General features: G+C 48.5%; 1 pseudogene across 1 annotated transcript in view; it reads right to left on the reverse strand.

Annotated features, from left to right (window-relative positions):
* LOC144888581 (sterile alpha motif domain-containing protein 9-like) overlaps nucleotides 1-18,807 on the reverse strand; it is a 72,606-nt pseudogene that overhangs the window by 20,121 nt on the left and 33,678 nt on the right. Inside the window, exon 6 of the transcript XR_013621149.1 lies at nucleotides 18,543-18,720. The product of XR_013621149.1 is annotated as a sterile alpha motif domain-containing protein 9-like (transcript). The remainder of the gene's footprint in view (nucleotides 1-18,542; nucleotides 18,721-18,807) is intronic.

Below are 18,807 nucleotides of genomic sequence, written 5' to 3' on the forward strand. Positions count from 1 at the left end.
GGTCTAACTGTGGAAAGTGTTATTAAATCATAGGTAGAGGTTACAAGGAAACTAGGTGTTACTAGGAAACAAAAGTAGACAGACAAGCAAAATGAGTGTAAGGACGTTGACCAACCAAGATGTTGCATATCTTTGTTGACGTTCTGACGTTGTTCATTTCAATAATGGTAGGAATTAATAGAATTGCTATTAAATGAGAATTTTCAATTGGATGTTAAAGCAACGAAGAGTTTTATGGGATTATAAGGTCATATCGCGACATCATGGGAAAGCTAATGTTAATTGTGGGATGTCAGAGGTAATGGTGTAGTTTAATGTTCACACTGTTTGGGAAAATAATGCTCTATGCAACATGATCCTAAAAAGAACCCATCCCTACATCTAAGGATCAGGAAGGGAAGGAATGGAAAATTTGAAGTATTAAAGTTACGGAACTCAAAATATCTAGGTTTGGATGTGCAGTCATTAAAAATTGAGTCATTCATTGGTTTGATGATAATCCTAATATTTTGATAAATATTTGATAATAATCCTGATAATTTTAATCCTAGGAATAATATTGCTTATAGTTTGTCTGAAGGCTTTGATAAATATTTGTCTAAAGCAAACAGCGACTTCTAAGATGACAGAAGTGTGGGGTATTTGGCATCGCCAGGCTAGTTTATTGGTTTAGGAATGTTTAGAGGTCATTACAATGTGATCATTACTTGTGTGATCATTTATGAAATTTCATGAACAGATATGTGAAATGGATCTAATGTGAGTGTGTATGAGAAAATTTGTTGCAGGATTCGTGGAATGTTCAAGGTCGGACATGATCGTTGGAGAACTTACAGTAAATTAGGGAAAAAGAAGTGACTTTCCATAAAGTTCTCACAAAGATTTCATAGGAAGGAAGAGAATAAATTTGAAATGGAAATTCTGAAAAATTAAAATTAAAAGACCCTGTATTGAACTAACACATGTGCTTAGGGGGGTGGGGGGGGCATCATGGGGAATAGAACTGAAAGACAATTTTCGGAACAATTGATTTACCAGTTAATGGGACGCTATGAAAGTCGCATGAAATTTAATGATAACATGACTCTCACATGGAAGTCAAAGGATGAAGCTGAAGGGAAAGGTGTAAGCTGCATGTGGGAGGATGTGTGCGTGTGTGCAACGAAGGCTGGAAAGGGCGGAAATGTGAATGGTTCGGTGGATGTGCGGAGTATTGAGAGAGAGAGGAAGACAAATGATGAATGGGAATAGAGCCTATGATTGATGCTGTGAAGAGGAACAGGTTGAGATGGTTTGGTCATGCATTGAGGAAGGATGAAAGTGACTGGTTGAGAAGAGTGATGGAAATGAATGTAGATTGAAGTAGAGGACGGGGAAGACCGAGAAAGACTTGACTAAAGATGGTGGAGGAAGAACTACGGGCAAAGGGGTTTAACAAGGAAAGATGCAAAAAATAGGGGAAAAATGGAGAAGATTGTCATGGGGACCGCAAGGCTAACTCCGCTCTAGCAGGGAAAAATGGCCTTAAAAGGCATGTTGTTGTTGTTGTCGTTGTTATCTGGCATATGAAAATTTCTGCTATTAATGTTGGGGTAAAATTTTGGGGAGAATGGACCAAGGAAAGTAAAAGGGAGCTGGAAATGTTAATAATGATAGACCAGATGGGAAAACACTGAATAATATATTGTGGGACAAAAACGTTGGTCTAAATGTCAACATTGTGTGTGGTTCTAAAAATTAACAGATGAATATTGATGAGCAGACTTTAAAAAATGACACCTACCCTGATATGGGAAAATAATAGTACAGAAAATTGGCAAAATTGATAAAGACTACGTATTATTATGATTTTGTGTAAGTACGAAAGGTTTGTGGTCACAAATTTCAAAGGAAATGGAAGTTATGTCTTTGTAAAGTTTTCAAAATTTGTAAGGGATCTTGCATGGGTCTACCAAAGCATTTCTCAGTTTAATGGAAGTTGGATTTTGTAAAAAATATATACAGACATATGTGAGTGAGTACAGACATATATTAGGGGTAAATTGACAATTTTCTGATTGGATTAAGATATGAACATGTATATGGTTTAATATAACCACAGTATAAAATAATATACAGATTTGGGACATTTTGTAAACTTTTGAATGAAGAGAAAAGTCATAAAATTCATTATATTTAGTGAATGGAAAATATTTGCGTTAAAAAAAGCATGGTTAAAATGGTTAAAAGCAGTGAAGTGAAGTGAAGGTTTGGGTCTAGCAGGACTAGCAGTGAACTTCTTCACTAGCAGTGAAGAAGCATGGTTAAAATTACGATCTAGTGATGGCCTGGACCTTACAAAACAAAGGGTTATGAAAATGGTCAATCATTAGTGTACTGTACATTTTATTACAATAGATATGTTATGATATTATGTTATAATTAAGGATATAAACGAGATGTAATGGTAAATCTTTCAAAGGGAGGGAAAATACAAAACGTATGAACTATTGGACGTGCTGTTACATAGTTTAAAATAAAAAAAACGTGATGTTACATGCACCAACACCATACATTTTTGATAACTTGGGACATCTACATACAGGTGTCATTTGTATTCACTAGTTAAAGTGTAAATACGAAAATTGTAAAATTTGATGATGAAATTAGGTTATTTTTCTTGTAAAAATGATAAAAGTAAAAGGATGTTCAAGTGAACTTTGTGCTGTGAAAAGAATGTCAAGTTAATGGAAGTGTTTTTTTTTGATTAAATTTGTTCAATTTGTGTTCAAATGATCAATGTTTATCACAAGTCATGATAAATTAATGGAATTAATGCTCCAAATTAATGGAATGAAATGTAAATCTTAAACCAGATGGAAAACTGGCCTCACTGGGGGAAGAGTGGAATTATGTGATATTTATATTATTTTTAATGAATGGTGTTGATGTTTTATAAGGTGGATGAAAAGGGAAGGAAACGGTGCCCTGGGGGCATGCACCTGTTACATATACATGCACCTGTTCCATAGCTACTATCTGTCCTTTGAATGAACTGCTACGGATGAGAAGTACAATGATATTGTAATCATTGTTGAAATGTCACAAATTATTTTTCGGATTGTAGGTTATTTGAGGTCTAATGGGATTAATGTGTATGTTAGGAACATTTTGAAAAGAAATATGGATATATGGCATTACTAAAAGAAACCAAGCAATTGAGAGTTCTTGGGTTAATGGGATATAAATAAATGCATCTACAAGTTGATGGTTTATAAAAAATTAGTTCTGGATGATACTAAAACGATGAACAATGTTGACAATATACAAGGAATGTGACTTGTTTTTTTGGGGGGGGAAACATGTCGTTTAAAATAATTGGCTAAGTTTTAAAAAATGAAGATGTTTTCAGAACTCTTACGATTATTTATATGAATAACGGACTATTCCATGGCGAGAGAAAATGGTTGATATTAATAAAAAGGAGAGGAGGAAAATACAGATCTTGGCAGATTGGCAGATTTGTAAAATAATGAATGTGAGATAATGAAAATAATGTGAAAGAAACTTGTTAAGGATGGGACAATTGAGGCCCATTGTATTATTATATTATTATTTTTTGTTTATTTGTTATAAAATAAAGGAAAAAAAAGGAGAGGTAATGATGATTTCAAGGAATTATGTGCTGAGAGTAATGTGAATCATATAATTATGTGTTTCAGACATTTTAAAATATTTTTGTTGGAAGATTGATACGAAGGAGATCTGTGATAATTATGATAAGAATACATAAATGGTTAATTTTGGATTCTTGCTTTGATTCGATTTGGGAAAAAAAGATTTGCTGATGCTTGGTTGAGCACCTGTGAATTACACGAGACAATTTGGAAGTAAAATATGAAAGTAAGGTTGATGAAAGAAGACGAATTATTTAAAAATTACAGTAAGATTGATTTCCTTCTCACCTTCTGGTGAGAGGACCACATGATTGTGCAAATATAATGAAATATAATCTTTCAAATGTTCTAGGGGAACTTGTGAACCAATGTAAATTGTTATAAGTTTGGACATAATCGGGATATTGATTACATTGTCAGTTATAATGTGTTAATTCTATGTTTTAAAAATGATTTGCTTGATCCAGTGTGTGGGGAAACAGGCTCTGGGGTGGTTAAATGTAAGAGGACGTAGAGCTGTCTAAATAGGAGATGGGGCTGGGTCGCTACTTATTCCCTAGTATGGGACAATTAGATTAGGACAGGAGTTGATAAGATTGGCATCTATCATAGAACGGCTTGCCAATGAAACTGCTGAAGTTGAATTGGAAGTAGATGCTGAAATGGTAGCAATGAGAACCATTGTTATGCAAAATAGAATGGCTTTAGACATGTTGCTTTCTGAAAAAGGCAGAACTTGTGCCATCATTGGCTCAGAATACTGTACCTATATTCCAGACAACTCTGAACGTATTACTGATTTGAAAAAAAATCAAGAATGAAGGGGCAAAATTGCATAATTACTTTAAAGACACATAGGGAATCACATCTTGGCTAGTCAGTACCTTTGGAGGCTGGGGTGCTTCTACCGGCACTAGTTACGAAATGCTTCACTGCTAAATTCTTTGCAACTACATCTCCCAAACCTCCAGGTCGCAATGAGACTTTCCGAGAGATGTGCATGATTGATCTGTATTGATTCCATTTGATGTTACACTCTCATACTTCCCCTCACTATTTAGATGGTTCCTGACATGGAAACCGAAAGAACAATTGGACGCACTGCTATCACAAATAAGGGATACTGCCAGACGATGGGCTAAGCAAATGGCCTACGTTGGAGACCTTTATTCACCTGTTAAAAAAATCTGCCCCGGCTACAAGAAGGTATGTCCGTGGAGAACCGTTGGACAGGGATCCTCAGGTGAATTTGGGAAAATTTAACCTGAGGACCGAAGGGAAAAAAGGGAACAGGAATTATTTGTGAAAGCAGGGTTAAAATTCTGAATGATTGTTCCTCAAAACAGGGTCAACCTGTGACTGAGATGACTAAATTGAACACTTCTATGTTGTGGTCCTGGATACAGGACCAGAGGAGAGAATTGAGGAAGTGTAAATTTATGAAGCAAGCAATTTCTATGAGCTACAACCCTCCATTCCTAGTCTGCAAGTGTCTTTTTGTGGTTTCCATGCAAAGTTTAGGATCCCCCTGCAGTTGGCAAGTTGTCTCTGGCACTGACCAGAATCGTGGCTCGAGAAGAGTAAAAATTATTAGTGGAAGCAATGGTGAACCACATATTGTCAGCAATGACTGATGGAACATTATTACAAATAGGGGAATATGTAATACAGATGGGATGTGTTTTTCGAAAATAATGTAATGTTGGATTTAGTATGTCTCATTGAAGTTCCATGAGTAAGATATTGTGTTTCTTAGTATAGCTAACAGCTGACATCGCAATATCTGAGTAGATTAGTATTCAGAACTGTCCATTGTTGGTGAAAGCTAATTACTATTGGTGCTTGCTTAGCAAGGGGCTTGGCAAACAAGCTTTCTTTGTGACTGTGAATAATCTACTGAGTACAATGCAAATACTTGGTAATTATTGCAGAGTCGAACAATGGAAGCGGATAAATCGCTCTGCACTGACCATTGTAAAGACAGTTCAGCGCACGCTTTTTCTTTCTTACTTGGAGTTTATTTAATAAATAGTTTTATGAAATTGCCAGCGTTCTCAGGAAAATCTCTCAACAAGAACGATAATTAAACACTGAATCAAAATAGCTTATTAGTATTTGACAAGGGTTAGTCTGAAATATGAAAAATCCTATAGAAAATCCATGGAGGCTAGCCCTCTCTGGCTCTCTGCTTCTCTGCTTCTCAGTAAAATCTTTTGTGGGATTGCAGTAGGATTTGACTTATGAGGGAAAAGATGAGTTTGCAGATTGAAAAAGGATGGGATTGCCATAGCTATTGAAGTGACTGTTTTAATTGAGTAAGGACTTTTCTTATTTAATTGCATGCCTATTTTGAAGTTTTAACATGACTTATCAAAACTCATGTTACTAGTTTGTTAATTTGCAATATTGTATAATAACCCTTGCATCAAACAATTACACAGAATGGTAAATCATGTGGTATAGTTTTAATAATAAAGGCACTGTAATTATTTAATTATGACTAAGGATAATATTGTTTAAAAAATGTGCTTTGAAATAAAGCAAGTGGTCTTTGTCCTTGTCGTGTCGAAAATGAGTAAAGGATATATCCACTTAGCTGAGAATGACCTTCAAATGTTCTTGAAGCCTTCATACAGGATTAGAGAGAAAGTGATTCCAAGATGTCTGGCAGGAGACAATGGGAAAACAGAAAGAATATGAAATGCAAACCTGCTCTCAGTGGGAAGCACCCTCATCTCAAGATTCCTCCGATCCTTGCGCCCTCCCACCCAAACTTTTGCTCAACCAATCCGACTGCTCTCCTCCCCTCTCTTCGCTCCTCGCCCCTCCTCTTGCTCCTCCCACTTTAAATGTCTTAAAAATCAGAACGAATGACCAAATAACCAGGATTAGCACTGGGTCTGTAAGATGTTGGTTTGCTGTACTTAGGATACTTCACTTGGCTGGTCGATTCTGTATGTTAATTGTATACTGTGCATGCTGGTGTTTGGTATGATGTTTCTTTGTGCATCCCTACTGTACCAGGATTTTCACTTTGGGCTTTGATCTAGGATTTGTTGTAAATCTTCCTTGTGTGTTTTTGTGAATTGTACCATGCTCTCCTTGGTTTGATAAAGGATATTGTTTCTTGCTGTGTATTTTCTGGCAGACAGAAAGTGTTGTCCTCCTCGGGAATTAAAATTTGTGACTCTCTTCTGACAAGTTGATGGACATTGAATTTTTGGTTCATCTATTACATACTACTGTAGGAAAATATCCTTAACACACTCAACACAATGCCATTCATTCATCAAATCCCTCACAATACATCACTCTGGGCATTGCCTCATTTCAACATCCTCACCAGCACACCATTGCCTCATTTCAACAATAAGATTCGCACACACACAGCATCATCTACCTGACTTTTTCCTTCTAACACTCGTGCTTCCCTGTCATCCCTTAAGACTATGCACTCCCTCGTCATTATCAACCAACTACTCTACTCTACGTCCCCACTACCTGTTCAAGTCACTACTTAAATCTCAAGTCACCTATAGTCATCTTTCTAGAGCCCTAACATTATCCTAACCCTCCCTGGCTAGGTTTTCACCATCAAACCCCATAAACTACAGCTCCTTTGCCCCCAGTGTGAGGGATGGTAGGATTACAATCCCTCGGCACTGGGTATCAAGTCCAACTATCACCATTTGTCCACTATACTTGAGCCTCTCGGTGCGTCATTGCATTATCAAAGCTCGGCTTCGCAAAGCCGAGCAATGCATTCGGGTGGTTTTGTCTCCTGCAGGTTGAGTCCGTCCGGCATTCGATTCAGGGGAGGAGGCATACTCGGGCCAAGGCTCCAGGCACCATCCCGGCGCAATGCCTTGCGCCCCCATGAGCGATGGCCCGGCCTTGCCCGGCCGGAGCGTCGCCACCGCAAGGGGGTGCCACTCCGACCCCTCCTACCTTCCCTCGAACCGGGCCGGTCGCCTTGCTTGGCAAAGCGCGGAATCGACCATACAGGGCAGAGCCCAGCCCGGATCGTGCACGGCGGTTCTTGCAAAACCGCCGCACTGCTGATCCTGGCTGGTCCCCGCAGCACACAAAGCCCGGCACGGATCGAGAGCTCGCGTCGGCTATACGTCGGCCTAAACGCTAACCCGGTCCGCGTCGATGCTGGGGTCGCACTCTCACATCCACACCTCGCGACCCACTCCTCTCTCGCACATTGATGCGCCCCTGCGCCTTCCATGCACTCCTTACACTTCGTCACCGCACTCTCTTGTGCACACTCCTTTCTTACACACCCTCGCACACATTCTTGCGCACTCATTCTTTCCACACACTTCAACACCATACACTCTCGTGCACACTCTTGCGCACACGCCTTCGTTACCTCCCCAGTAACACTCCTGGGTGTGCACTCCTGCACACACCCACACAGCGCACCCCTACCCATGGGTGTGCACTCTTTTGCACACCCAATCACGTGCTCCGGTGTGCTCTCCCGCAAACTCTCCACCATCGCACACTCTGTACCGCATTCATCCTCACTTTCACACTCTGTTGTGCACTCACCCTCACTTTCACACTCTGTATCACACTCGTGCTTCGGCGCACACCTTTCTCTCACATGTGCGCCATTCACCTTCACACAGCGCACCACGGACCTTCCACCAGCGCCCGGGTGACGTCTGAACCCCAAGCGCGCCAAAAATCTTTTTGCACCATATACATCTCAGTGATACAGTTTCCTGCTCACCTTGGCGCTTCCTCTTCTCCGCTCCACCACCTGCGAACTTTCATTGGGGTTATGCAGCACGACATCCTGATGCAAAGACAGACTTTGAGGACATTCCATTTTTTCCTCCCCTTTATTTTCTAGGTCTGCAATTTCAATTCCCACTACGACTATTTCTTACATTAAATTCTCTTTGTCCCCGACGACCGCCGACGCTAATAAAATAGAATTTTCTAATTCTGTGGTCGCCGGCTTTCCCATACCCCGGGGCGTGATTTCTATCCCGGTCCACCCGGCTGTGCTTTGCTCCAGCTCGCTTCCCCTGTGCTCCTCAAGCCGCGCTACCCCATTGCATACCATTGTGCCTTTCCCGCCCGATCTGTGGTCTCTGTCTCTCCCCATTTGTCTCATCTCATACTGGGCCTCCTCCCTTGCTAACCCCTCATTAATTTCTCGGGCTTGTCCACCCATGTCCTCCAATTGGCCCCCTAATTTGTTTTCTAGCCCCCCAATTTGGTTTCCCATATCACTTAACCCTTCTTTCAATCCCCCAATTTGGTTTCCCAATTGCTCCCTGTTCTTTTACATCTCCTTACTCAATCCCCCAATTTGCTTCTGCATTCTGTCCACCCCCAATTGTATGGCTGCCTGCAGCTGCGCAATGAGGGCCTGCATGTCCATCCCTCCCACTTGCGCCGCGGGCGCGGCCTTCGTCGCCATGTGTGAGGCGCCGCCATTTTGTGTGCCTGCAACCGCTGCTACCGCACCCTCATTATTTTCCTCCTCCATCTCTCCCAATTGTTCCCTGGGGTCCTGGGTTGCCTCCAACTCTTCCTCTACCCCCTCATTTCCCCCCACCGGCATCCGATCGCCTTGATTATACATGACAGGATTCAAAATTTAGATGTTTTAATAAAATTCTGGCCGCTCCAAATTTGGACCAAATTTTTTCACAACATACACAATTTGGTTCGATCCAAATCCCACTCCCCAAAACCAATTGTTACGGATCTCGGGGGTCGGCGCTCCCCTTAATCAAGAGGGGGTTAATCCCCCTGTCTTTTTAACTGGCCGACCCGAGTCCTTAGGAGTTATAATGCTCCTTCCGGTCGGTATTGGCTAGGGTCATTGGTCAATGGAGTCCCAAATACCTACTTACCAACCCGACCGTAAAGCAGGGAAATAACTCCTGCTCAGACCACGGATACGATGGAAATTGCCGAGCGGTTAGCAATCCACGACCCGAGCCATTAACAAGGGACTAAACCCGATTGTAGCGGTCGTAATCATGCCACAGGTATTCAATGGATAGAAAGGACGGATGCGATCGGATTGGGGAAAACCAAGAAAGAACAAAGCAATTTATTTACAAACCAAAAAGAAGAGGAAAGGAAAGGATGTACAAAGAAGAAGAGGAAGCAGACACAGGGCAATCTTAAACAGTCTTATTCTATGGACCCCAGACAAACAGACAGACTCACACGGGGATTGTAGCTGGTGGGGTGGAAGGTCCAGGTAGAGGGTCCTGCGATGAGGTCCGGCTCCAACTCGTACCGTGTGGTGGTGGATAGCAGGCCGGCAGCACTCCGCATGTCGTTGACCGCGAGCGGACCTTACGTATAGCGGGGGGACGGGAATGCCTCGCACGTATGCGTTCCTCAATCGGACTCGTATAAACGCGTCTCCGCCACTGAACGTCCTCAAACCGCCTCTCCAAGACCCGTAACAAGCTCCAGAGTTCAATACAAGTTCAAAGCGAGTTCTCTGCGCAGTCCCAATCCGCTCAAAAGAGTCTTTCTGCGCTGTTCAATGCAAGTCCGTCTCCGCTCAAAGTCTGTGTTAATCAGCGCCAGCGAGTCGAGTCCAGTCGAGTCCGTAAAAGGGCTTTCGCGTTCGCTTATATCACGCGATCCCATATCACTCCGCGCTCCACAAAGCCACGCCTGCCAGCGACCTTCCCTCAGCCCTGGTTGGCTGGTCGGGGCTCACTGGCCACGCCTTTGACGGCTTGTTGACAGGCTACACCTTGTCCTTGGCGTCCCGCACCCTTCTTCCTCGAGCCAGACCGCATGGCTAATGGCGGCGCTTTTAGAGGGAAGCCGCACAATGACCGGAATGGGCTTTTGGGGCCTATTCTTATTTAATTGATGCAGCGCAGATTCAACTATTGGAAACACGGCCTTATCTGAAACACATAATAATGAAATAACTAAAGTTCATATGGTGGCCTATGTGTTGCTTGTGGACTAATTAGGGTGCCACCTTTAATCATTTAATAAGTGGGATATTTACAAGAGATTATTTACAAGTGAAGGTTCTAAAACCGTAACAATATATTATGCATATACAAGACCACTACAAATAATAATCATACAATAAAATCAAACGAGATAATATCGTAAACTAGAACGACACTCTTTGACGTCACGATGTCGACCGATATGCCTCTGCCCACATTATTACATCATGATAATACTTGCACGAAGTTTGCTTTAAATCCATTCAGTTGTTCTCAAGTTATCACATTTTTACCTGACATGACCTCTGACCTTTGACCTCTTGACCCCAAAATTGAATCAGTTCATGTTTACATCATTATACATACCTGCACTATGTTTTAATTTGAATCCTTTCAGCTGTTCACAAGTTTAGTTGAGACCAAATTAGAGCTTTTTGGTGAAGCACATCATCTCTATGTTTACAGAAAACAAAATGAAACCTTCAAAGAGAAGAACACCTTCCCTTCAGTCAAACATGGAGGAGGTTCAGTGATGTTTTGGGGCTGCTGTGCTGCCTCTGGCACTGGGTGCCTTGAATGTGTGCATGGCATCATTAAATCAGGAGATTACCAAGGCATTTTAAAGCGCAATGTTCAACCCAGTGTCAGAAAGCTGGGTCTCCATCCAAGGTCATGGGTCTTGCAGCGTGACGATGACTCCAAACACACCTCAAAAACCATCCAGGAATGGTTCAAGACAAAACGCTGGAATGTTCTGAAGTGGCCAGCAATAAATCCAGATCTGAATCCCATTGAACACATGTGGGGAGATCTGAAAACAGCAGTTGGGAGAAGGCACCCCTCAAATCTGGGAGAACTGGAGCAGTTTGCACAAGAAGAGTGGGCCAAACTGCCAGTAGATAGGTATAAGAAGCTCATCATGGCTATAGGAAGCGCTTGACTGCAGTTATTTTGTCCAAAGGCCATGCGTGCTGCCAAATATTAAGTCTCGGGTGCCAATAATTTTGTCAATGCCATTTCTTTTTATTTTCTGATTTAAAAGGATATATTAAGCTCTGAATCAAAAACAAAAGTTCTGTAATGTTAACAATGAAATAAGGAATTGTGGAGACCAAATACGTTCAACTTATTTTTCATTAGAATTGTGAGGTATTTGAAAAAAGTGCACGGGTGCCAATATCTTTGGCAACAACTGTACCAGCTGAATCATGAAAGGAACGGATGGGTTTTTTTTGGTTTTGGTTCACCAAGTCGAGGCTCGTGTAAGAGCTAACACATAGAACGGACAATAAAAGTGGCGGGAGACAAGAGGGGGAGAGAGAGGGAAGCACAACAACAGTGGAGAACAGGGACATTAGAAGATCTGTGGAAGGGAGAGGGCTTGGGGTGGGGTACATGGGATAAACAAGATGGACAGTACAAGGACTTTCAGGAAAGAAAACGGAATTTGAAGGAGGTGGATTTGGGGTATATTAACGGGGGTAGAAAAGATCAAGGTTTTGAATGGGGGAAGATAAGAGATGGTGATGAATAGCTGTATTAAAGCCCTGGAGGTAGGTGTGGGATTGAAGAGAGTGCGGGAGTTTGTTCCAGAGGAACGAAAAAAGCACCAGCGAAGTTTGGGAAAAGGGGGGGGGGGGGGCAATGACCCCACCTTAATTTTTTTCAGTAGTTCATAATTAAGATAAAAACATCCCGTATTTAAACACGAGTAACAATAATGAACGTAAACTGTATTTGTGATTTCACGTACACTAAGCACACTGACGAACATTAATTTTGGAAGTCAGACCTTGCTACCCATTATTAATATAAAGCCCTTGCCCACCCCCACACAAATAAAAAAGTCAAGCCGCTTATGGAAAAAAGAGGAATGAAAGAGTGAAGGTGAGCAGAAAGTCTTCTTTTTGGTAGTTTCACCAGAAGAGGGTTACTGGCAGATCTTGTGTGTCCTGCAGGAATATTTGAGGGACAGATCACAGGCAGAGCTGGGGGAGCTAGGCCGGAGAGGAGTCGGTGGAAGACAGAAAGACCAACAACCTGCCTGCTCTATGAGAGAGAAAGACCCTCAATTTATTGTATGGTTATAATTGCTTGTTTTCTCACCACTTCTTGACTTGCTAGCTGCAATAAAACCTGTGTGGTATAAAGAACGCTATCTTGACTTGTCCTGTTCGAGTTTGGGTAACTTATCCTGTGGGTAATTAGCCGAAGCGGTTTATTCCTCTCTGATATAAGACATGGTGCAGCACGTAATGTTGGTTTGTGGGCTAATTCACATCTGTTGCGCGGCTGCCGGCATGGTTCCCCATCTGCTTCAGTGATCTCACAGGTACGGTAAGCTGACACAGGGCATGACCATGCAGTCAGAGGTGAGTGTTGTGGATGGCGGCTGTGATCTTTTTTTTATAGATGCAGTGGTATTTTAGAGTTATCCGTGATGACATCCATCACAATATAAACTTGAACGGCACTCGGTAGAGTGCATACCTCTGCCAGACTGAACAGTTTATGTTTTGTATCCCACTGATAGGCCAGATCTGGACCCGGAACTGAACCAAACTCTAATCGGCTTGTCACCTACCCTGGTCATCCACCAAGTTTTGTCAAAACCCATCCACAACTTATTGAGATATCATGCTATTGTAGCGGTTCCCGCTGAATGTACACAATCGCCTTGCACCTGCCAGGACGCGGCCAGGGCGCGATCGCCATGCCGGGCTCGTCCGGACGGGCCCAGACGCGCCTCTCCTGGGCATGCCCGGACTCGCTGTTCCCGGGCACGCCCGAACCTCCCGGGCACGCCCGGTCTCGTCTTTCCCGGGCATGCCCGCTCTCGCCTTTCCAGGGCTCGCCCAGAGCGCCCGGCACGCCCAGCTTCGACTTGCCAGGCCGCGTCCAGGACGCCCGGGCATGTCCAGACTCGCCTTTCCAGGGCTCGCCCAGAGCGTCCGGGCATGCCCGCTCTCGCCTTTCCAGGGCTCGCCCAGAGCGCTCGGGCACGCCCAGCCTCGACGTGCCAGGCCGCGTCCAGGACGCCCGGGCATGTCCAGACTCGCCTTTCCAGGAATCGCCCTTGACACCCGGGCATGCCCGGTCTCGGTTTTCCCGGGCAAACGCCCCGGCATAAATGTGTATATATATTGCTGCCCGATAAACGGGCTGGTGAGAATACCTGCGCTGTTTTGTTTCAATAAAGCAACTCGGACGAATTCCGTCTTTCGTCGCGTCAATTCTTTCGACTCGCGTTGGAGTGCAGCTCCTTCACTGGTGACCTACCGACATGGACACGGCAGTGACTCTTAAACTGCCTACCTTCTGGGAGGCTAATGCGGCTGTTTGGTTTGCCCAGGCGGACTCCCAGTTCGCCCTGCGAGGCATCACCGCGGACGACACACTCTTCCACCACGTCATGGCAGCGCTCGGTTCCGCCACCGCGGCCCGCGCCCTGAGCCTCCTCGAGCACCCGCCGGCTGCCGACAAGTATGACCCGCTGAAGACGCTCCTCCTCGACACTTTCGCCCTCTCACCGGCGGCACGCGCACGGCGCCTGCTCGACCTGCCCGAGCTCGGCGACACGCGCCCGTCCGAGCGCATGGACTATATGCTCTCGTTGCTCGGTGAGCACTCTCCGGATTTTTTGTTCCGCGAGCTGTTCCTTCGCCAGCTGCCTCACCCGGTACGCCTCGCCCTGGCTGGCACGTCGATCACCGATCCCCGCGCCCTCGCCAGGAAAGCCGATAAGATCTCCTCGGCGGGCCAACACATCGGCGCGGCTACCTGGAGCCTGCCGCCGTCCGAGGCGATGCCCACGACGCCCGAGCGCCCTGCGCGGTTGGAGGCCGAACTGCCGGTGCAACTGGCGGCCGCCGCCACGCCGCGCCGACCGCTTCTGACACGACGGCCGGGGCCTCCACCTGACCAGGCGTGGTGTTATTACCACGCCAGATTCGGACACAAGGCTCGGACGTGCCGACCCCCGTGCACTTTCGGCAAGTCGGGAAACGGCCGGGCCGGCGTTCATTCCCAGCCATGATCGCCGGCCACTCGGGCAACTTGCTTTTTATTCGGGACAAAGCGTCCGGGCGGCGCTTCCTTTGTGACACCGGCGCCCAACTGAGTGTCATACCCGCCTCCGAGCAGGACAGGCGGGACGCCGTTTGCGGCCCCTCTTTGGTCGCTGCTAATGGCTCGGCCATACGCACTTTCGGGCCGCGCGACGTCACCCTCTGCTTCGGCAGCCAGCGCTTTCAGTGGACCTTTGTGACCGCTTGCGTCCCCATGGCTTTGCTGGGCGCCGACTTCCTCTGCGCGCACGGGCTGCTGGTCGACGTCAAACGTCGTCGCCTTGTCAACGCCGAGACCTTCAGCTCCCTGGCGTGCACGATGAGCAGCTTCGCGCCGACCGAACTGGCGTGCGCCCTCCCGACGGCGAACGAGTTCGCTCGCCTGCTCGCGGAATTCCCGGCCCTCACGCGGCCGACGTTTTCGGCCATCGCAGTGCAGCATGGGATCGAGCACCACCTACCCACAACGGGCCCGCCGGTCTACGTCAGGGCCCGCCGCCTCGACCCGGCCAAGCTCGCCGTGGCAAAGGCCGAGTTCGACGCGTTGGAGCACCTCGGCATCGTGCGGCGCTCCAATAGCGCGTGGGCCTCACCACTGCACATCGTGCCAAAGCCGGGGGGCGGATGGCGCCCGTGTGGCGACTACCGCCGCCTCAACGACGCTACCACCCCCGACAGGTACCCGATCCCGCACATCCAGGACTTTTCCGCCCGTTTGTCGGGACGGGTCATATTTTCCAAAATTGACTTGATACGGGGATACCACCAGGTACCTGTCCGGGCGGCCGACGTCCCGAAGACGGCCGTCATCACGCCGTTCGGCCCGTTCGAATTTTTGAGGATGCCGTTTGGCCTCAAGAACGCGGCCCAGGCGTTCCGGTGCTTAATGGACGGCGTGCTGCGCGACCTGCCATTTCTTTTCGTCTGTCTGGACGACATCCTTGTCGCCAGCACTTCCCGCGCCGAGCACCTCCTCCACCTCCGAACACTGTTCGGTCGCCTCAGCGAGCACGGCTTAATTGTCAACCCGGCCAAATGCCACTTCGGCACGACGACCGTTGACTTTTTGGGCCACCGCATCACCAAGACCGGGGCCGTGCCGCTGCCGACCAAGGTCGAGGCCATCACCACGTTCCCGCGTCCCCGTTCCATCAAGGCCCTACAAGAGTTCCTCAGCATGGTGAATTTTTATCACCGATTCGTGCCCCGTGCTGCTCAGCTCATGCGGCCCCTTTATGAGGCCCTCCGGGGCAAGCCGGCCAAGCATGACATTGTTTGGTCCGTGGCCATGGACGCGGCCTTCGCGAGTGTAAAACGGGCCCTCGCCGACGCAACGCTGCTGGCTCACCCGGTGCTCAACGCGCCCATCGCCCTCACTACGGACGCCTCCAACTATGCGGTGGGCGCCGTCCATGAAAAATGGGTGGACTGGGTTTGGCAGCCACTCGCGTTTTTCAGCCGGCAGCTCCGGCCGAACGAGTTAAAATACAGCATGTTCGACCGCGAGCTGCTCGGTCTATTCCTGGCCGTTCACCATTTCCGACACCTCCTGGAGGGCCGCCCGTTCACGGCTTTCGTCGACCACAAGCTGTTGGTCTACACAATGGCCAAAGTCACGGAGCCGTGGTCGAACCACCAGCAGCGCCACCTCTCGGAATTGTCGGAATTCACCACGGACATCCGGCACGTCGCCGGCAAAGACAACGCCGTGGCCGACTGTCTTTCTCGGGCCAGCGCGAACGCGGTCCACTTCGGCGTGGACTTCGCGCTCATGGCGGCCGACCAGACCACCGACACCTCGGTGCAGACCCTCCGGGCAGCGGACATGGGCCTCCGCCTGGCCGACATCCCCTTCGCGGGCACCGTCCTGCTCTGCGACGTCTCCCAGGGCCAGCCTCGCCCAATCGTGCCCGTTTCCTGGCAGCGCCGCATCTTCGCCTCCATCCACGGCCTTTCTCACCTGGGCCGGAAAGCTTCTCAGAAGCTGGTGTCGGCGCGTTTCGTCTGGCACGGCCTTCGACGGAACGTCCGCGACTGGGCCAACGCCTGCACGGCCTGCCAGCGGGCCAAGGTCCACCGCCACACCCAGGCCCCGCTAGCACCTTTCACCGTGCCTGCACGGCGTTTCCACCACGTCCACATGGACCTGGTGGGTCCCCTGCCCCCATCGCAGGGGTTCACCCACCTGCTCACCATGGTGGACAGGACCACCAGGTGGCCGGAGGCCGTGCCCCTCACCTCCACCACCACCGCCGACATGGCGCAGGCGTTCATCGCCACCTGGGTCGCGCGCTTCGGCGCACCGGCGGACATCTCGTCTGACCACGGACCACAGTTCACGTCCGAACTTTGGGGCGTGGTCGCCCGCTCGTTGGGGGTCACGCTGCACCGCACCACGGCCTACCACCCCCAAGCCAACGGGTTGTGCAAGCGGTTTCAGCGCCCCATGAAGGCCGCACTTATGGCCGGCCTTCAGGACGACGGTTGGACCGACCGGCTGCCGTGGGTCCTTTTGGGCCTCCGCACAGCCCCCAAGGAGGACCTCCGGGCGTCCGCCGCCGAGCTCGTCTACGGCCAGCCGCTCCGCGTCCCGGGCGAGTTCGTGCCCGACGCTACCAGTCCCTGGTCCGCCGCACACCAGCGCTCGGACCTCCAGGAGGCCGCCTGACGATTTGCCCCCGTGCCAACGTCCCGCCACGGTGGCCCCCAGTCCTACGTCCCCCCGGCGGTTCGCACAGCGGAGTACGTCTTTGTGCGTCATGACACGCACCGGGGGCCACTCCGGCCACTGTACGACGGGCCCTTCCGGGTCCTGCGACGGGGCGACAAGTCCTTCGTCGTCGACGTCGGCGGCCGGTCGGACCAGATCTCTGTGGACCGCCTCAAACCGGCGCACGTGGACGTCGACCGACCACCACGGTTGGCCCTTCCTCCGCGGCGAGGCCGCCCCCCGTCCACAGTTCCCCCCGCTCGACCACCCACCACCGGATCGGACCCCTCCCCCCCCCCCACGACCCTCCAGGGGTCGCTTCGGCCGGGTCATCCGGACCCCCCTTAAATTGACCCTGCCGGTGCACGTCGATTCTGGAGGGGCGTGTGTAGCGGCTCCCGCTGAATGTACACAATCGCCTTGCACCTGCCAGGACGCGGTCAGGGTGCGATCGCCATGCCGGGCTCGTCCGGACGGGCCCAGACGCGCCTCTCCTGGGCATGCCCGGACTTGCTGTTCCCGGGCACGCCCGAACCTCCCGGGCACGCCCGGTCTCGTCTTTCCCGGGCATGCCCGCTCTCGCCTTTCCAGGGCTCGCCCAGAGCGTCCGGGCATGCCCGCTCTCGCCCAGAGCGCTCGGGCACGCCCAGCCTCGACTTGCCAGGCCGCGTCCAGGATGCCCGGGCATGTCCAGACTCGCCTTTCCAGGACTCGCCCTTGACACCCGGGCATGCCCGGTCTCGGTTTTCCCGGGCAAACGCCCCGGCATAAATGTGTATATATATTGCTGCCCGATAAACGGGCTGGTGAGAATACCTGAGCTGTTTTGTTTCAATAAAGCAACTCGGACGAATTCCGTCTTTGGTCGCGTCAATTCTTTCGACTCGCGTTGGAGCGCAGCTCCTTCACTATTTTGTTTTCACCCATCTCTCAAGAGTGAAGGATCACTTCAAATATTGTCGTATCTGTATCCAGATCTTCACCTAAATCTGATCAATTTGTCTTTGTGACATACCCACCCAACTTGTCCACCAAATGTCATCCGAATCCGTCCATAACGTTTTGAGATATCCTGCTCAAAGACAAACAGACTGGGATGAAAACATAACCTCTGGCCACCTTCGATAATAACAGGAAATCTAAATACCTGTGCTCGCCGACATTGCCGAGTTGCTGCTTGTGGTGTGCTTCAGATGACGGGGGACAGGCTCGCTGAGCGTCGTCTCGTCAAGGATTTCTTGAGCTGCCATGTGCTGCGCTTTCTTAATCGTGTATGTTGTTACCTCGCAGCATTGCTCACCTAGCACCAGCTGCACTGTGAAGAGCTACATCAGGGAAGACGACAATAAAGTGTGTTATCAAAGGGGGTAAAGCAAATGGATGCAAGGCCATGAAATGGACCGTTGATGCAT

This window comes from Myxine glutinosa, chromosome 13 (genome assembly GCF_964187855.1).
Source record: "Myxine glutinosa chromosome 13, kmMyxGlut1.1, whole genome shotgun sequence".
NCBI classification, from domain to species: Eukaryota; Metazoa; Chordata; class Myxini; order Myxiniformes; family Myxinidae; genus Myxine; species Myxine glutinosa.